At 38.5% G+C, this 20,608-nt stretch overlaps 1 protein-coding gene and 1 non-coding gene across 51 annotated transcripts in view; both read left to right on the forward strand.

Annotated features, from left to right (window-relative positions):
- Window positions 1-20,608, forward strand: part of TRDN (triadin) — a 408,839-nt gene that overhangs the window by 149,502 nt on the left and 238,729 nt on the right. The window lies entirely within an intron of this gene.
- TRNAG-CCC (transfer RNA glycine (anticodon CCC)) lies at window positions 9,383-9,455 on the forward strand. The gene has a single exon. It is a non-coding gene; the product is annotated as a tRNA-Gly (tRNA).

The raw sequence follows: 20,608 nt of genomic DNA on the forward strand, positions 1-20,608 counted from the left end.
GATAGACATTAAAAAGAGAACGTATGATTTTCAAAAAAAATTTTTGAACAATAATTTTGGGCAAGGGTGCTTATATAGCAATTCATATTTTAAAATCCCATTCTATTTTTTAAATAATTGAGTATTAAGATTTGGAGATGGTCTAGATACAAGTTCCTACAGAGATTACAAGACTTTTGAATTAAACAGGGGAGGTTAGGAGATCTGTGAAAAGAAATGGGTGGGATGTGAACTTCTTCTAGAACTGAATTTCCAATTTTACAAAGATTTGTAAGATCACGGGCTGATCAACCATCGAACTACATCATCCTCAATTTGCTTCTTTATGTCAGAGAGACTTCTAACTATGTTTTAAATAAAAATATTTATAAGTTCTGCTCAGGCAGTTTTGTTGGCACGTCCAATTAATATTGCTTGAAGGGCAGATTTATGTGCTTTCTGTTTTACAAAACTAGGTAAAGGAAACATTCCCCAGTGAGATACAATGTCCATCCCCATAATACAGTCAGGGGAAAGAGATATAATAACGGTATATAAAGCTTTTTCAGATTTATCAGTTCTCTTATAAATTTTTATCTTAATTCCATTAACTCTTATGTTACTAATTATAGCTTCCATTAGGATTTCATGAATAAATTTTAGTTTTACAGTATTGGGTAGGGGAAGTTTTCCCAGCCAGACATAATATCTATTCCCATAAAACATGCAGGTAACGTTGCCATTACTTCTTTATATAAAGCTTGTTTAAACATTCACATTTTTATAATCTTATCAACTCTTACATTTCTGTGTTCTTTCAATCTAATTATAGCCTGAGTCAGAGGCTCTACCAGTGGATATTGATACCAGTTCATGGGGTTCCCATATCGAGGGTTTCCTGGAAACTTATGTTTTGTATCCCCAGACCATTTGAGTCACTTTTCTGCAGAAGGTGTTGGGTCCCCAGCGAGGGGTTAAGCCAAGGAATCCTGGTTCCTTTGTCAATCTTTAATTTGATTAACTGGCTGGTTGCCCCTAGTGATTGTTGATCAGATTTCTCACTGTAATCTCTGCCTTTCAGCTTTTTTAATTTCTCCAAACTGGGATAAACAGATGAGCTTGTCTGGATTTCTTTAACATTGCTGGATGAAAGGGGGGGACATTCGGGCCCACCCATCCTTTGGTAGCTATATGAAAACCTTTATGGTAATCATATCAATATCTGTTTTATTCATCCTGATGCTGGATGACTTTATTAAAGGTTCAGGGTATTGTTCTACCTGTTCAAAAAGAATTTTGGACAAGGAATGCAAAGGAAAACACAGAGAGGGAGAGGCATAAAGAGAAACAAGAAAACTGTTTATTAAGCTAAAATATGCATTCAGAAAAGGATGTGGGTGTGCTTGCGAGTGAAGAGTGCCCCTCAGGTTTTCTGATTACCCTTTTTATTTCATCTTAACCTTTGAATAGTCATGAGTTTTTTCTATTAGGTGCAGAATAATCATTGATGGGGCTTCCCTGGTGGCTCAGATGGTAAGGAATCCACCTGCAATGTGGCAGACCTGGTTCAATCCCCAGGTTGGGACAATCCCTAGAAGAGGACATGGCAACCTACTCCAGCATTCTTGCCTGGAGAATCCCCATGGATATAGGAGCCTGGCGGGCTACAGTCCATGGGGTCACAAAGCATCAGACACGACTGAGCGACTAAGCACAGCACACATTCATTGATGAGAAAGTGGATGTGAGGTGATTATCTCATTTACTTATATCAGCTTTGATTCTTGTGCACTGGTTCGTGAAGCCACCACACACGCATACTGAGAGCTATCTTCCCTTAAGTTTTCCGTTACCAGTTGAGTACTACACCTGGAATCTTGTATAGTGGTCATATGAAGCCTGGACATTTTTATTGATCATGCTTGGTCATGCTCTGTGGGTTTTATGATCAGGGTTCCCTATTTAGATATCACAAAGTTTAGTCAAAGTCTAATTTATGTTCTTGTTGATGATGCCTTTCCTCAGTGGCTTTGCCTTTTTGCCTAATGACTACACATGAGTGTTACTGGAAAGTTCGTTCTTGTTTCATTGAAGAAAAATTCAGAGATGAGACAAGGAGCTCAAGAAAGCAAAGCGAGGATTTATCTAAGGGATATTATACTTTTAAAAAGAGAACACATAGTATAAGTTGAGTAGCTGTGCTGTTCACAAGATGTATGGTTTACTGCCCTTTGGCCTATGTACCCCATTCTCTGTTCGTATCTAGCTTTCTTCCTGCTCTAACATTCCCCCTTCAAGGAGTCTGGACCCTTAAAATCTTTTAAGGAGCAAAGGGTCAATAGTCCATCTTCCGTAACTGCTTCAAGCTGAGTGTGGGCATTGTCTCTGCCTTTGGGTGCAGATCTCCTTGGTATCTATCAGAGATGGGGGTATTGGTGATGTTACAGTATTGGAGATGGAAAGTGGGGAACAGAAGGAGGCAGCAACCTTGTGCAGTGTATGTGGATAGTTCTCAGCTTCAGGCAGGATAGGTTGAAATTCCTGCATCATCGTTCGAAATTGGAATTTTCTGAAGCCATGGGGTTCCTGAAGCATCTCAGGTTTCAATACAGCTGCTATTAATAGGGAGAAATGGGACTATATCTGAGTATAGTTATTAGTTATAGTAAACATTTTATTGTTGTTCAGTCACTAAGCCACCTCCAACTCTTTGTGATCCCATGGACAGCAGCACGCCAGATTCATCTATCCTTCGCTGTTTCTCAGAGTTTGCTCAAATTCATGTCCATTGAGTTGATGATGCTATGTAACCAATCTCATCTTCTGCCACCCATTCTCCTTTTGCTTCAGTCTTTCCCAGCATCAGGGTCTTTTCCAGTGAGTTGACTGTTTGCATCATGTGGCCAAAGTATTGGAGCTTCAGCTTCAGCATCAGTCCTTCCAATGAATATTAAGTGTTGATATCCTTTAGGATTAACTAGTTTGATCTCCTTGCTGTCCAAGGGACTCTCAAGAGTCTTCTCCAGCATCACAATTTAAAAGCATCAATTCTTTGTTTCTCACCCTTCTTTATAATCCAGCTCTCACATGCATACATGACTACTGGAAAAACAAAGGCTTTGACTATACAGACCTTTGCCTGCAAAGTGACATCTCTGCTTTTTGCTTTTTAATACAGTCTAGGTTTGTCATAGCTTTCCTTCCAAGGAGCAAGCGTCTTTTAATTTCATGACTGCAGTCACTGTCCACAGTGATCTTAGAGCCCAAGAAAATAAAATCTGTCACTGCTTCCACTTTTCCCCTTCTATTTGCCATGAAGTGATGGGACCAGATACCATGATCTTAGGTTTTCTGAATGTTGAGTTTTAAGCCAGCTTTTTCACTCTCCTCTTTCACCCTCATCAGGAGGCTCTTTAGTTCCTCTTCATTTTCTGCCATTAGAGTGGTATCATATGTATATCTGAGATGTTATTTCTCAAATATAATCTGTTATTTCTCCCAGCAATCTTGATTCCAGCTTGTGATTCATCCAGTCTGGTATTTCACATGATGTATTCTGGATATAAGTTAAATAAGCACACAGACAATATACAGCCATTTCATACTCCTATCCCAATTGGAACCAATCAGTTTTTCCATGTCCAGTTCTAACTGTTGCTTCTTTACCTGCATATAGGTCTCTCAGGAGATAGGTAAACTGGTCTGGTATGTGCATCTCTTTAAGAATTCTCCATAGTTTGTTGTTATCCCTGCAGTCAAAGGCTTTAGCATAGTCAATGAAGCAGAAGTAGATGTTTTTTTGTAATTCCCTTGCTTTCTCAAAACTGAAACTCACAAGCATACTAATAGTTAGAATAGTCTAGAATATTATCTAATCTCTATTCTGGCCTTGTCTGATTATTATGCTTCTATTGTGACTTTCAGTTTTCTTTATTTCAGTGACTAGATTCTTCCATCAGATAGTGATATTCCCCACATATTGGATATTAGCAGTCTGGTTGGTGTCTGTCACCTACCTGTGATTAATGAAAATTAGGGTGGTAAATGAGAACCCAGCATATATTGCTGTTAATTCCATCAGGTTCCTCAAGGAGGCAGGGACTCCTAAAAGACTTAGGTCCTCTGGGGAGGTGTGGTTGTGGGCACAGATACAACAGTCAAATGACTCAGTACCTTTAGCAATGGCATTCATAGTATCAGATAGTGAATGTTTGTAAGCTGAGCTATGATGATGCGAATAACAAGAAGGACCCTTCGGATGATGTGGACTCTGGTAATTTCCTGAGGCCCACCTGCTATTTCCTAGAGGGGACAAAGAAGCTCTGACTGCATGGGACAGAAGGGTAAAAAGGTTTATTGGGTGGGAGAGGGGCTGAAGATAGCAAAAGAGTTGGGACTTGAGTAGTCGATCTTGAGCTTGTGTTTCTCCTGGGGTGCCAATAAATAAGGCATTTGTGAAGCCTGAATAGGTCCCAATTGGCAGGGTTCCCTAACATAGGACTTGAATAGTTTCAGGTTCTCTCTAAGGGCCATAAAAGCCTCAATGTAATGAAGTTCTGTCCAGTTTCCCTGCCTTTTGCAAAAATATCTAACTGTAGGATACTGTTATAGTTGAGGCTTCCATTCTCTGGCCAGGTCTTATGATTCTCAAGTTTACATTGGGGCAAGGCTGTGTTACAAAAGAAAATGAGTGTTTTTAATTTTAAAGAATCTAGAGAAAACTTATCCCAGTGACCCAGAATGCACCTGAAAGGTGAGTCCTTGGGGATGGAGGAGGTGTTTCCCATAGTTCCTTCAGGGCGAGAGTGCTCCTATAATAGAGGAGCACTAGCCTTAGCCTTAGAAGGTCCCATGGGGGCTCCCTAAGACAGGACTGGTTCCAGGCTTCCCTGTGCATCTAGTGAATCGACCCTAGCCAATATGGGGGTTAGCTACCCTCTCCCCTCAACCCATGGCAGTCTTGCTGACCCCAGCATCCTGGGGCCCGTGTCCTTCCTGTAATCTGTGGTACCTAGGATGAGCAACTTTCCTGAAGGCTCCTCTACAGATTCTAAGTTCAACGATTAATCCTTCTGTTCCAGGGTATCTTCCCCTGGAATGGACATCCTTATCAATCTAGGACATATTTAGTTAGGGAACCATCTTTTATCTAAAAGGGCGTTGAAAGTCTTAGTTGCTCAGTCCTGTCTGACTCTTTGAGACCCCATGGACTGTAACCCTCCAGGGTCCTCTCTCCATGGGATTTCCCAGGCAAGAATACTGCAGTGGGTTGCCATTTCCTTCTCTAGGGGATCTTCATGACCCAGGGCCTGCGCTTCCTGTGTCTCCTGCATTGACAGGTGGATTCTTTAGTGCCTGAGCCACAAGTTTCTGAAAATAGGCACTGGCCATTAAAGGAGGAGGTTTAAAGCTTTCTCTTTTCCCTTCCTTTTTGTGGGCAGTGCCACTGGGCCTCAATTCCACCTCCTCACCCCCACCCAAGCTCTTGCCAGAAGGCTATGTGAGGTGGCCCAGGACGGGGTAGGGCAGCACCAGGCAGCACCAGGCACTACATCTGTACTTACAAGTGACAGAGGTCCCGAGGGCCCTGTGAAGACTCTCCCAATCCATCGACCCTGAGGAGGCAAGCGCAGGGGGGGCGTGGGTTGCCACTGGGGCTTGTATCCCCTGGGCATGGCCAATTGCATTACCTACCCCTGCCCAAGCCACCCCGCCCCAAAGGGCGGGACGTGGTGGGGAGGGGCTGGTGGCAGGGAAGACCGGGTGGCTAGGCGCGCTATAGCAGCAAATGATGACTGCCTCTACACAGCCCCACCAGGATGGGCCCCACTGCGCAAAGCGGAGCTCTGCACCTTCCCAATACCTATGCTGCTTGTGGCCCGAGGCAGCTCCTGAAGGGATGGCGGCAGGGCCTCTGTGCGGACTCGCTGACCGCTAGGTAAGGCCTCGCTTTAGATTTCCACACAGTTGAACATAAGGACAGTTAATCAAATAATGGATAAGGTAAACCCAGAGGGCAAGGCTCCTGTGGTTCCCGTCACCAGCTGCCAGTGGGACAGGCTGGAAACTTCCTGACGTGCCAGGTACAGTAAAAAGTGCGAGAACTAGCGGTGAGGCTGCAAAATGCATGGCAGGTTTGTTTTTCGCCATTTCCAGCTGAGTAAGGTGCAGAGGCGAGAATAGAGTGAGGTAGGGAGGCAGAGAGGATAGTCAGGCATGGGTGGACCAATAATACCCGCTAGAAGGACAACCGCGGGGAGGGGGCAGTGTTCTGGTTTTGTGTTTTACCTGTGGCGCAGAAACTCCGTGGAAATTGCCTCGAGGCCGGTGGACAGACCTCTCTCTATTCACGACTGACACATCCTCTTGCGGGAGATTTCTCGTGGTGAATGTCCTGTGGCTTTTATGGCTCAACGCAATACCACTCCTTGCTGCAGTAGGTCTGAAAATGCCACAGACAGTAAGAAAGCAGAGAGAAACCTGGCAGAAATCAGGCAGCACCTCTGGAGCTCAAGGGAGGCAGAAGGTTAACCAAATTCTCCTGTTCTCACCAAAGATGTTCCCAAAGGGTAGGCTTTCTCTCATCACAGAAAGAATTCAGAGATGACAGGGAAGTCAAAAAAGCAAAGTGAGGATTTTTTTTGATGGAATGCTGTCAAAGGGAGAGCAGACAGTTACTAGGTGAGTAGCTGCCCTGAGCTTTGCCTAGCTGGTTATGTGGAGTGTAGAAATGAAGGGGCAGAATATGCACTGGGGAGGGAGGATTTTGTGGTCTTATTCCCAGATTTTCATTCTAGCTCCACCTTCCTGAGGGACTTTTATCTTTATTTGGTCTTGGTCAGGAGTGTCTTGGCATCAGTGCATGATGGGAACTTATCTGTAGGGATAAATTTTGTAATGAGAGCATAATGAGCAAAAGGTTACATTGGGCTGCTAGAGATTCCTGCCCTTTCCCACCTTTCTTTGTCTGCCTCCAGGTCACTTATCACCCCCAAATGTGGTTTCCTGTCTTTCTGGAGGTTCCTGCTATTCTTTCTCTGCCCAAGGACCCCAGGTGATTATTGTTAAGATGTATGACTTCTTGCCATTTGGTGCATGGTGCCCCCCTTTCTCTATTCTTACCTAGAAACTGCCTTCTTCAAAATGAGGAGGCTGTCCTTGGGTCCAGTCCTATCTCGCCTGCCTCAATCCCGTTTTTAATAACCATCTAAGGATCCCACCCTGCAGGGATGAGTCCCGAAATTCTTTCTTTCTGAGTTCTCTTTGTTCCGTCTCTTTCAATACTTGGTTTATTTACCTTACTTAATAACCCCTTAAAAAATTTCACCTTGTTGGGAAGAGTCCCTTGACTCTCCCTGCAGCCTCTTTTCATTATCTTGTTAATTAACCTAATGTTTTTGTTAGCATCTGTGAGACCCATAAGGGAAATCTGAACCTGCTTCTTGAAACTTTTTTTTTATAATTAGGGGAGTTCTTAAGGCTAGCCATTATATTGCTTTGTATCCACTTTTTAATTTGGTCTTTCCATAGGTACCAATAAAACATGTTTGACAGCTCTCTAAAAATTTAACAATTTAGAAGTCTTTCTAATTCAGAGGACCCATAATTGGAAAATAGGATCTTAATAGTGACTCAAACCAGTTAGACTTTCTATGGCTTAAGCATAGGTGCAAGAAGTGTCCCCAAAGGAGAATAAAAAGAGATGCAACCCTCAAAGACCCAAAAAAGTTCACTCCCCAAAATAGTCTAAGAAAGTAGAGACCTTTGTTGCACAGCAGTAAGGATGATGTAGTGCCTGCACTAACAGAACTACAAAGGTTCTATGAAAAAGCTTTTCACAAGGTGTTATGAAAAAGGCTTCTTATAGACTGAGATCCTTATGATAAACTCCCCTGAGAATGGGCATGCCTGGACAAAGAGATGCTAGTCAAAGCCACGGTTGATATCTGCACTTAGGACCAACTGGCTACAGCTGCTTTAAATCCTAGTCTGTTTGACTGATTTAGCAAGTGCAGATAATTACATCAACCTTCTAGATGGCAAATACCAAAGAGACTTTTCTCACAGGTCATAAAGCCAAACAAGCTCTCAGGACAGAATAGGACAAAAGAGACAGATAACAACAACAACAAAAAAAACAGCGACCATCTCTGGGAAAAAATGGATCAATAGAACCAAGAGTACTCTGCCAGATTTTCCAGTCACTAAGTCTAATGAACTGGCTCTGCAAATAATTTCTCCTGCTAATTAAATTTTTATTGAGGAAAAAAGACCAAAAAACGTTTACCACTTGTCTGATGTCCTAGGATCTCTCAACTGCAGCAGCCTTGGAGGGAGCAGAGTCCAGCCAGGAAAGTTTATCTCACTAACTAAGCCAGCTGTTTGGGAGGAAAAAAAACTTTCCTCTACTCTTCTAGGTTGTAAAAATTACCTTGACATGAGACAGATTAACAGGGAAAAATAAAATTTAATTTCATACTTACAGGAATCACCTCCAGCTATACACGTACACAAACACACACACACACCTACATACAGGAATTACCCCCAGCTACACAGATACATACAGATATACATACATATAAATACAGGAATCACCCCCTGCTAGACACACACACACACACACACACACACACACACACGCACACAGAGGAATCGCCCCCAACTACACACTCGGCTCAGAGATCTCACATACCAAAGAGGTTCACAGACAGAAAGGTAAAATGAGTACATATTGCCACCCTGAGCTATGGAATAGGGCAGGGGTCTGGGGCTCTCAAGGACAGGAGGATAGTTCACAGGACAATACAAAAAAAAGGCAGATTTTAGGTACTTGGGTGATTATCCTGCCATACAGATGAGGACACTTAGATAAAAAATATCTCCTATAATAACTCTTTTTCCGGAAAAAATCCCCAATTTAAATACTTGTATTTAGTTAAGGGAAGGGCAGTAATTTCTCTTGAGCTTGTAGGATCTTGATTGCCTTTAGCTCAAAATAATCCACATGCCAAAGTGGTATATCTTGAGAGATCTGTTCTGAGTCCCCATACTATTAGCCATACAGAGGAGCCCTTCTAAAGTCATATGTAAACATTCTCTAAATAGCCATGAGTTCAAATCTCTAGCACTGTGTAATAATCAAACTCTTCAAAAAAAAAATTCCCAAGTGCCATAGAATAGATTTCTTAATATCATTCATTGACTTTCTAGTTGCCTTCATAATTTATTTCATCTGCCTGAATTCATGAGTTTGAAAGTTCATTGCTATAATGTATAAGAAGTTAAATAATATGTAAATCACTATTTCTTGTCTGGAAATGGAAGAAGTTGGAGAATGGAAACATGTATGGTATGCTCATTGTTTCATATAAAAAATTATATAAAGCTTCATAAGGGGACTTCCCTGGTGGTCCAGTGGCTAAGACTCTGTGCTCCCAATGCAGGGGGCCTGGGTTCGATCCCTGGTCAGGGAACTAGATCCCACATGCCACAACTAAGACTCCACATGCCAAAACTAAAAAGATCTCACATGTTGCAACTAACACCCGGCACAGCCAAATAAACAGATACATTAGAAAAAAAAAAAGCTTCATAAGTGTACAGAAGGAAAATTAATAATACTATATTTTTTGGTGAGATGGTACATAAGATGAAGTGAGAAATCACTAAATATGGCTCACATTTTCAGAAATAAGGAATGAGAAACAAGATTTAATATGGGCATATTAATTCAGAGAAAATGCAAGTGATAAGACTTTGACTCTGACTGACAATTACAGAATAAAACAATTCCTGCCAAGTTTATTGCTCTGCATGTATCCAGTATTTATAAAACATTTGTGCTTCCATCTGTTTCTGTTTGGGATTAGTGGAACACCTGTTATTGTTTAGTTAGAGTTCATTATTAATTATTGGTAATGAGTTTTTAAAACTACAACTTGATTTTTTTCCTGTGGGATAAAGTTTGTTTTGTTTTGTTTTTGGTATAATATTGTCCCACCCTCCAAAGTAGCCCAAATTACAGCTCAAATTTGAAAAACCTTGTTAAATGTGCTAACACCTTGATGGAAGTCTCACTTTTTGCCTTTTTATCCCATCAATTAAAATGCCTCTAACTAATATAGTCTTAAAATATTTTAGCTATCTAAAGATGAACAGAATTGCTCTTTCTCTGCAGTGAATATGCACTATCCTATAGTCAGAAACAATCCCCACCTCAATTACAGGGACCATCTTAATTGGGCAGAGTGAACTGTAAAGATCAGATTATTTTGTTGTTTTAGTTAAAATTATTTTATGCTAACTCACTCTATGAAGTGAAGGTGCAAGTGTTAGTCGTTCAGTCAGGTCCGACTCTTTGCAGCATCATAGATTATACTGTCCATGGAATTCTCCAGGCAACAATATTGGCATGGGTTACCATTTTCTACCACAGGGGATCTTCCTGACCCAGGGATGAAACTCTGGTCTCCCACGTTGCAGGCAGGTTCTTTACCATCTGCACCACCTGGGAAGCAAAAAGTTGAAAAATTAAGAAAATTCTATTTAAACCTAGAAAGTTAGTATTTGCTATTAAGGCTGAAACTAAGCAACTTTAGAAGACAAATGTCTACAATATATAATTTTAGGATATTCTACACATTGAAGAGCTCGTTTCTTCAAGAAATGCTTTTGGTATTTCCCTGTTGTTGGATATCTGGGTTATTTCCAGTTTGGAGTTACTGATGAATAAAACTGCTATCAAATATAAATAAATACTTTTGCTGCTGCCTTTTAGTGGTCTAACAACCCCACCATGATATCTTCTGAATGTGTAGATGCTCAGTGTAATAAGATGCATTTTGAATAGCCCCTAACCTTCTTTAGGGAGGAAGGAGGAGAAGAGGAAGAGAGAGAGAGACCCCATCCTTCCACGGGGACTGTCCTGAAGCCGATGACCTCTACTTTTCCTGTAGGGCTAGAGAGTCTAGCTGTCATTTTCTTTTTTCAATTTATTTTGTATTTTAAAATTTTTATTCAGTTATAATTAATGTAGAGTATTATTATATTAGTTTCAGATTTACAGCATAGTGATTTGATGTTTTTATGAAATATTATTATGAAATGATAACCACAATAAATCCAGTTATCATCCATCACCATACAAAGTTTTTGCAAAACTTTTGACTATATTCCCTATGTGTACATTACATCTCCATGATTTATTTACTTTATAGCTGTGAGTTTCTACCTCTTAATCCCCTTCATCTATTTTGTGCATCGCCTGACCCGCTCCTCTCTGGCACCCACCAGTTTGTTCTCTGTGTCTAAGCATTTGTTTCTGTTTTATTTTGTTGTTCATTTGTTTTATTTTTTATATTCCACATATATGTGGAAACATGTGGTATTTGTTTTTTTCTTTCTGATTTATTTCGCTTCAGTATAATAACTTCCAGGGCCATCCATCTTGCCTCAAATGGAAAGATTTCATACATTTTTATGGCTGGACAATATTCCACTGAAATATATATATGTTTATATATACCACATCTTCTTTATCCATTCGTCTATTGATGGATACTTAGGTTGCTTTCATATCTTGGCTCTTGTAAATAGTGCTGCAGTGAACATGGGAGTACATATATGTTTACAAATTAATTATCTTATAAGAGAACTATTAAAATGGGTCAAGGCACACATTGGTTGCCAGACTGAGACTCAATTTACAGTGTCTTTTATCTTTTTGCTTTTATTTGTTTTTAGAAATCGATAGTACAGATGTTCAAGGTAGAAGCCTTTAGATTTATTAACCTTTATCAACTTTCCAATAACTCCAATTTCCTTTTCCATATTTTGTGGCTAACCATATTTTTCTTAAGTGACAGCCTACTGGTAGTTTCATTCATTTAGGCAGACTCTTTGAAAGAAGTGTCATGATCTTGTTAGGCATTTTCATTCTCCCTCTTAATCAACTTCCACTTGGGCCAAATAAATTGCGTGCATTTCTGGACAGAGTCAACTAGGTTAAACAAGAGACATATTTCTATGGGTAAGAAATCACGTGGCTTACAGACTCTTTTTATACTCAGTATAGATAAAGAAATCAATTTAAATGTCCTGTACAAGGACCAGGGTTAATGTGCTTTCACTTAGTAATTTTAACACTTTTTTCCAACTTTTCATCTCTGTAGCCATTATGATTAAAGTTCAATACAAGTTAAAGTTTATCCCTTAGAAGTTATCCCACCATTGAAGTTCCAGCTGCTGTCTGACTTTTGCTTGAGTCAAGAATTTATGTCAAGGTAATTTATTTTTCTTTCAGTGTCATTTATTCTCTTAAAATTGAAGGTATTCACCTACCAAAATCTTTTCTGACTATAATAAGGTATTCTTTGGCAGCCCATATTCCAATTCTGTGGATTTTAAGACCATAGCTAGGAAGAGCCTCAAGGAATAAGTTAGTATGCTCATTTTATTAAAATCCTTTTCTTGAACTTCAGTGGTGCTTAACTGCATTTTTGGTTTGATCCTGCTGAGAAGAGGTCAAATGTAATTGCATTATAGTCACTGTTATTTAATGGTTTAATCTAACGTATTTCAGAGCTCAATTGGCTATATTGGAGAAGACTAGGTAAAATTTAGCCTGCTGTACTCATCTCTAAAAAAATCCTGCTCCTAAAAAATATGTGCACTTTAGTTCCAAACATCTAATTATTTTTACAAAGCAAAAGTTTGGCAGTTTTGATGTTTACTCAAAAAGCAATTGTTGAATCCCCTCTCTAAGCTGATAATCCAGAAAAGAGATAAGACACAGTACAAATAATTTTATAACTGAGGATAACTAGATAGATATGCAATAGACATTCAGAAAATGTACATGTTAATCTCAGGATAGTAGGAATAAATAGTTATCTTCACTTATCATCTAGAACTCTTAATGTTTTTTTAATAGTTTAAATCATTTAAAAATTGTTTGCAGAAGTAAGATTAAAGGAGTGGTGAAAATTGTGATTAGAAACTTAAACATATCAAAGTTAAACATTTATTTCATCAATTCCCTGGTTTTGAAGGTATACACACACCAAATGGGGAACATCTTTCAAAAGGAACTGAACTGCTCATCAATTATCATGCATAAACTTAACAATGCATCTACCTTGTAGATACCAGTTCCACATTTCAAACATCTTTAATAGACTCTGGGATATTATTACTTCAAATTCTTTCAGAACATGAATCATCAGAATGCAGCAATTGAATTTTTGAAATTTTTGATAGCTCATAATTTTGTTGAAAAGATGTCATCTTGATTCCATAATTGAAAAACATTTTTATTTTTAGATTTATAAGCATTAATTAGAATGATAAATCCAATAATCTTTAAATTTATACATTATTAATCCTTCTGACTTCCTCGGCATTTGTATGGTTAAAAAAACAGAAATTTTGGCACACAGATTTTATGAAAATGCAAAAGAGTACTATAACATAACGTTTTAATGAAATGAGATATTTTATATTCTAGTCACAAACTATTGCCTGATAAAGTCCAAGCTGAAGAACTAATTGGATGAAGATACCACATTCCCTTTTTGAATGTGTTGTTCACCCATTGATTCTTGAATTTGAGAAAATTCATTTTCATGTGAAGATACATCGTCTTAAATTTCACTTGAATGGTCAATTTCAATTTCATCTTAATCATTAAGGTTTAGTGTACTACAAACTGTCTTTTTGCATTCATCTTCTGATTCACCCAATAACTTAAATATCTTCCTCTGTCAATATTCTTCTCTTTGCAGTAATGGGTGGGAAATAAAAACTCTAAATTCTAAACTGTATTAAATGAAGCTAAAAATTATAGACAATAAAAATTTCTCCAGACTTTCGTGCCTTCTTGAATGATGATACAAAACTTTAGTCAAGACAATGAAAAAAACCAAATGATGAAATAGTGATTCATTTTACAATTACATCATCCTTCTAGGCAATCCCATCATTATTCTATTTTCTTAATTTTTTTCTTTTTGCAAAAGTTGTTGGGAATAATTAATGATTAATGATGAAATAATTCCTAAGTTTACAAAATAGAAATTGTTCAAGATACAAGAAAAATAAATCAGGAATATCCCATAATGTGTCCTGAACTTTTAAAACTGACCAGTAGTGCCACATGATAATTACAAGATAGAATGAGTTTTATTGTTTAAAAATAATTCATTTTACTTTGTTCCCTGGAAGATCTATAAAAATAAGACATGGAATATTAGTCTTTGTGAATAGTGATAATAGCTCCAAAAAAGAAACAAAAAAACCAAGATTGACTTCAGTGGACCCTGATAATACACTGGGAACCAATGGTGAGAATAGAAATGTGAGGACCATCTTTCCATTAAAATAAGATTTAAATACTTTGCTTGTGGGGTTTTTTTGTTTGTTTGTTTTTAGTTTTTCGTCTTGAGAATTTTTTTATAAAATACGTTTCTTAAGATTCTTAAAATGATAAAGTAATATGTACACATGTCCTTTCCCAAGCTTTTTTGCTTTCTCTTTTACTGTGGAAATCTGCTGCAAAAGGATAGTGTTGTAGTACGAACGGTCAGAGAAAATCTTGTGGAAGAGGTAAAAATTGAAATGCACCTTGAAAAATGTGTAGGATATGCCTATGTCAACGTAAGGCTAAAAACATTTAAGGCTGAAGGGATAATAATTAAAGCACAGAATCACAATATCTTGAAATGTTCTTTTGTGATTATCAATTACTGAGTATTGACTTTTTCTAGGTTTTTAAAATGGGCTTCCCTGATGGCTCAGGGTAAAGAATCTGCCTGCAATGCAGAGATGCAGGAAATGCCTGGGTCAGGAAGATCTCCTGGAGAAAGAAATGGCAACCCACTCCAATATTCTTGTCTTGAAAAATCCCATGGACAGAGGAGCCTGGCAGGCTATAGTCCAAAGTGTCGCAAACAATCAGACACGACTGAGCGACTCAGCACACAGGCTCTTAAAATAATCTAATTTAATCCTTATAGAACTTTGAGTGTAGTGTTTTATTATTCCTGTTTTATATAAATAGATGAGAGAACTGAGGCACAGAGAGTTCAAGTGTTTTGTCCAGGTCACACACTGCACGGACAGAGAATTTAAACTCAGGTCTGCCTAATCCTCAAGCCCTCAGGAGTAAGATCAAATCTCTCAGCTTCCCAGACATAGACAAGGAACTGCCAGTGGTTTACTCTGATTGTCATGAAAGGACCTAGAAAGAGAAACAAGATTGGATATGTTATGCAAGATGGTTCAGACAGAATGAAATTGGAAGGACAAGTAAGTCCAAAGAGAAGAAGTAAAGCTTGACCTCAGGTGGTATGAAGATAACTAAGTTGATTTTAGAAATACTACAAAGGTAAACTCATAGGATTTATCGATACTGATACCATAGGAGAGGAAAGTGAAAGCTTACACAGAGACTGTTGGCCTGAAAACCCCAAAAGATGCCCTAAATAGGAAGTAAAGGAAGAGAGTGCCCACTGGAGGGGGCAGAGCTGGAGAAGAGGACTTTGAATTCACTTATTCTTAAAGCCACAAATAATATTCAGTTGCAAAAGGGGAATATGTGAAAATTCCAATCCAAATGTCATTTGACAATCATCCATATGCTAAATACTAAAGTTCATTCTGGGCACTTTCACACACTCATTTAGCTCTCACAGCAAACTCTGAACTAGGCTGTTAGAGGATCAGTTGTGGATTTCCAGGGAGAAGTCAGTTGTGGAGACAGAGTTGCCAAGACAGTGAGTGAAATAAATCAGAATATAAACACTGAGTATCTTTTGTATGCTCAGCAGTCCCAAAGTGAGCACAATAGAGGACATAAGAATCCTTAAAGATGATCTCTCTCTTAACAAGTATGGTGTATGATTATTTGGAAGAGTGAACAGGAACTAATAAAGAAAAAGTTTAACTTGAGAAATTTCATAATACAGACAATAAATATTACAAGTTTCAGAGGAGGTAATATGCATCTAAAACTTGAGAGATGGATAAATTCGACTCACTGTTGAAGAATACGTAGGGCTTGCTTTGTGTATGAATGAAAGAGAAAATGAATGAGGACATAGCAGTGTGTGTGACTTTAATGTGTTTGTATGGTGATGATGATACCAGACTGGAAAGAGGATAAATTAAGATTAGAAAACATTAGGGCATAAGAAGTGATGTTTGTGGTAATAGATTACAGACACTTGGTCAATCAGGCATAGCTGGTTTTTGTCATGGAAGAGAACCTTTGAAAGATTTAAAGCAGGACAGTGACGCAAAACCATCATTTCAGAGATATGATCAGGCAGTCCTCTGCTTAAGGTATTAGAAACAGAAGAAAGTTTGTGGAATATTGCTACAGCTGTTGAGTTTAAAATATAATTTGGAAGGAGAGTCACAATGCACAAGGGGTTCCCCACAGGTGATGGCAACTATGTATAAGTGATTTAAGAATTAATATTGCAACTCAAAATGCTACAAACTATCTGACAATTTAAGTTCACACAAGAGGTAGAAACTTAAATGAGGTATCAATATAAATAAGAAAAGTGAAATATGTATGACTGTTGACCAAAACCAGTAGTAAGTAGGAACCAGACCTGTTCATAACCTAAAAGAGAGCAATAGCTTCCTTTTTTTCCTTTGGCTGATTTCTATTGTTTTGAATTATTTTATTTTTATTCTTCAGAAGTAGCCATGTAATGCGTGGACATGACAGGGAGTGAGAACATGTGGTTAAGCACACAGACTCCAGAGCCAGTCTACTTGGTTTCAAATCAAGGCTCTGCCACTTGCTTGAAATTATAACTTTAGTCCAGTTACTCAATCTCTTTAAGTCTCTGTTTCCTCCTCTGTCAAATGAGGCTAATAATGGAATTGTTGCAGAACACATGAGCAGGTGGTCAAAGCGCACCAAGAATCCAACGCTTTCCAATTGTTCGCTCTTCTTTACTAACTGAACACATAACCAAGGTTGTTTGATAGGGAGGAGGAAATATTTTTTAGAACCATCTCAACAGATAGTACACTAGACCAATTTTGCCTGTTCTAGTCATCCTATGTCTTCTATCATTGGTTCTGCTAACTATATAATATGGGTGTAATAACATGTAATTTATAGTATTAAATTGAGGTCCATATAAAAATCCTGCTTTATATGAATTAATGAGTTTGGTTTAAATGTCTTCTAGATGAGTTCTATGAACATGCATCTATCCAGATTTTATGGATAGAGCAGTAAACACAAATATGCATGATGCCTGTTTCTCCATTAAAATAGGATAATAGATATTGTTTCACAGGGTTAAGGTACAGAATAGTTTATGCATAGACACATATGCTTAGAATACTACCTAACCAGAATATGTACTATTTAAATGTATAATGGTAGCAGTGGTACCCAAATATAGCAAAATTATGATTTTCTGCTCACCACTTCTTATCTTTCTGATTTAATTATCACATATTATTATCATTCACTCCGTAGCAAGTCTTCCTTTACTGCCTTAAATACACCTTCTAGAAAAATTTGCCTTTAAATCCCTGTTGCCTCATACCTTGCCAGATACATGCTGTGTTTACTGAATTGAATTCATGATGTATAATATTTATCTCGCTGAAAAAATTATTGATGATCATCCCAGAGCAGCCCTTCTTATTCATTCGTGGAAATAATCCTGTTATTTAGAAAGATGACAGGTTTCTAAGCGTTGCAAATAGGCCTTGTGTAAAGATTCTTAAAGGAGTTATTGGTAGTACCTCTAGAGACAGAGGCTCAGAATTAACAAAGCTGGGTTTGCTGTGTGAGTCAGTAAACCGCAGACAGCATATAGGATTAGACAGAAGTGAGAAAAAAGAGAGAGAGAGAGAGAGCCTACACCTCATCACTGACAAGCATAGTTCCTGGACTTGGCCCCACGAGAGTTGCCTTGTGATTATTTGAAGTATGAGGAATCAGTTTAAAATAAATGTATCCAATTTTCACAGTTGTCTCAATCAACCCATTACACATTCTAGTCCTTATAAAGAACTAGAATGTGCAGAAATAGGTCCAGGCACTTCTGAGTGCCCACGATTCCTCTGACACTGCTCTCCTCTCAGTCAGCGTCATTGTGATTAAGGGCATTAGGTTTGGGGAGAGGGCAGGTAAGTAAGTAAATATTCTCCCCACAATATAATATTCTTATTACTTTCTCTTTGCACTGAAGCCCTAACATTTCATTTTCTCACATTCTCAGAATTTTGTCTCCTCCCCTTTTGAAAGAGGTGTCAAATTCTAGAGGAATGTCTTTGCTGTGCAGGAACTTTCGTTACAGTGTTGGTTTTGGTCTCACCTTGTCACTATTAATGGCATGGACCTGCTGTCAAATAAGAATAAATTCCTGCTCAGGTAGCCTACTGGGACTATTCAAAGCATGATCCAAAATAGTCTGAAAAGGAACAAATAATACAGAGTAATTTGAATTGCTGCATGAGAAGCAAGGAAAATTAGGGCTTAATCAAAGAATTATCAGACTAATTAGGTGTTATTTATTAATGTGTCATGTCTTGTAATAATCTTATCTGTCGTTTATATGCAAGAGCGCAGATTAAAAAAGCATTCTAATGATTATGTGAATATATTCTCCTAGTGCTTTTCCAAGGTTCATTTGGTGGCCCAGTAGATAAATAACAGGGAATCTAGGATTTTCTAACCATTCAAATAAATGCATAGTTCTTAACCTTTTTCTTAGGCAGGTCTTATTTTATTTTATTATTTTAAAAGAAGCCCTTATTTTATTTATAGACAGAAATAAATATATCCCATACCTATTTTGATGTAAATAATTATAAACTAAGTAGTTTGATATAGCTACTTTCAGAGAGACCTAATTTGGCAACCAAATATTCCTTGTCCATAGCTTTATTCCTATATAGAATGTTTGTGCAAGATGAAGACAATAATGAATTTTTCAATATTAATGTTAACTTTACAGGTTGTATATTGTTGAACCAGTTGCTCTGGTTTTTTGATCAATTCTGTGACACACTGTACACACGTGACTGCTGGTCTAGCCTAATGTAGCCATTTTGGTTCTCTAAAATATTCTGTGTTGAGGCAATGATACTGTTATTCCCACATAGTAATGATAATTATCCCACATTTGAAGATAATACATTTTGTCTATCTCCTTCTCAATATGCAAGTTGACATGTTGAAAGTCATCCTATCTGTCTCCCACCAGTTACTGGACCCCTGTATGTGCTTAATCGCTCAGTCGTGTCCAACTCTGCAACCCCATGGACTGTAGCCCATTAGGCTTCTCTGTCCATGGGGAGTCTCCAGTCTAGAATACCAGAGTGGGTTGCCATTCCCTTTTCCAAGGGATCTTCCCAACCCAGGGATCGAACCCAGGTCTCCTGCATTGCAGGCGGATTCTTTACTGTCTGAGGCACCAGGAAAGGCCAAGAATACTGAAGTGGGTAACCTATCCCTTCTCCAGGGGTTCTTCCCAACCCAGGAATTGAACTGGCGTCTTCTACTTTGCAGGCAGATTCTTTACTAGCTGAGCTACCAGGGAAACCTAGTACAGACCCCTAGTATGCATTCAGTGCTAGTGGTGGTAACATGATTTTCAAAGCAAAGGAAGCAATAATCTTGTCAGAAATTGTTACAAATCAAACAATGAAGAGTATTAAGAAAGCTTATGGAGAAAACGGAAGAAGGTACTACTACCGACTAAACCATATGATGCAGATTATACTCACTATGAACACCTAGAGAAGAAAGAGCCACAGAACCTCGGACAAGCATGATACAGGTGAAGTCCTAGTGTTTTGCCAATGTTTATCTTCAGATTTATTCTGATTGTTATTATTTATTGCTTACAATGAGTTTAGCATTTATCCTTATATCCAACTATTTGCAACCCTTTGGACCATAGCCCACCAGGCTCTTCTGTCCATGGGATTCTCCAGGCAAGAATACTGGGTTGGGTTCCATTTTCTTCTCCAAGGGATCTTCCCAACCCAGGGATCCAACTCAGGTCTCCTGCACAGCAGGCAGATTCTTCACTGAGCCACTGGGGAAGCCTGATTCTTATTCAGGTGATAAATTTTTTTCAATCCAAGGTGGGGAAATGTAATGGTATAATTAGATGAACTTTTTTTATTTACAATACCAAATGAGAAGTCAATGCAGTAGAAAAACTGAACAAATATAGTTACTATCTGTACAAGTGTGACCTTCCAAATTAGACCCCACATTGGAAAAGACCCTGATGCTGGGAAAGATTTGAGGGCAAGAGTTCTCCTTGAGACAGAGGATGAAATGAGTAAATAACATCACTGACTCAATGGACATGAGTTGGAGCCAACACTGGGAGATAGTGAAGGACAGGGTAGCCTGGTGTGCTGCAATCCTTGGGGTCGCAAAGATTCAGATGTAACTTAGTGACTAACGACAACAATACTTTAGTGTCTGTCCCTTTGTCATTCACACTTAATTATTTATGTTGCATTTCTTAAATCCCCACTACTCTATTTTATTCAATATTATGACTTTGTGGTTGATATGGTGCCCTCCTGAAGAAAAAACTGTCATCTATAAATCACCGCTTTTGCAGCTACT

The sequence above is a fragment of the Giraffa tippelskirchi genome, chromosome 9 (genome assembly GCF_054371585.1).
Source record: "Giraffa tippelskirchi isolate mGirTip1 chromosome 9, T2T-mGirTip1v1.2.pri, whole genome shotgun sequence".
Lineage (NCBI taxonomy): Eukaryota > Metazoa > Chordata > Mammalia > Artiodactyla > Giraffidae > Giraffa > Giraffa tippelskirchi.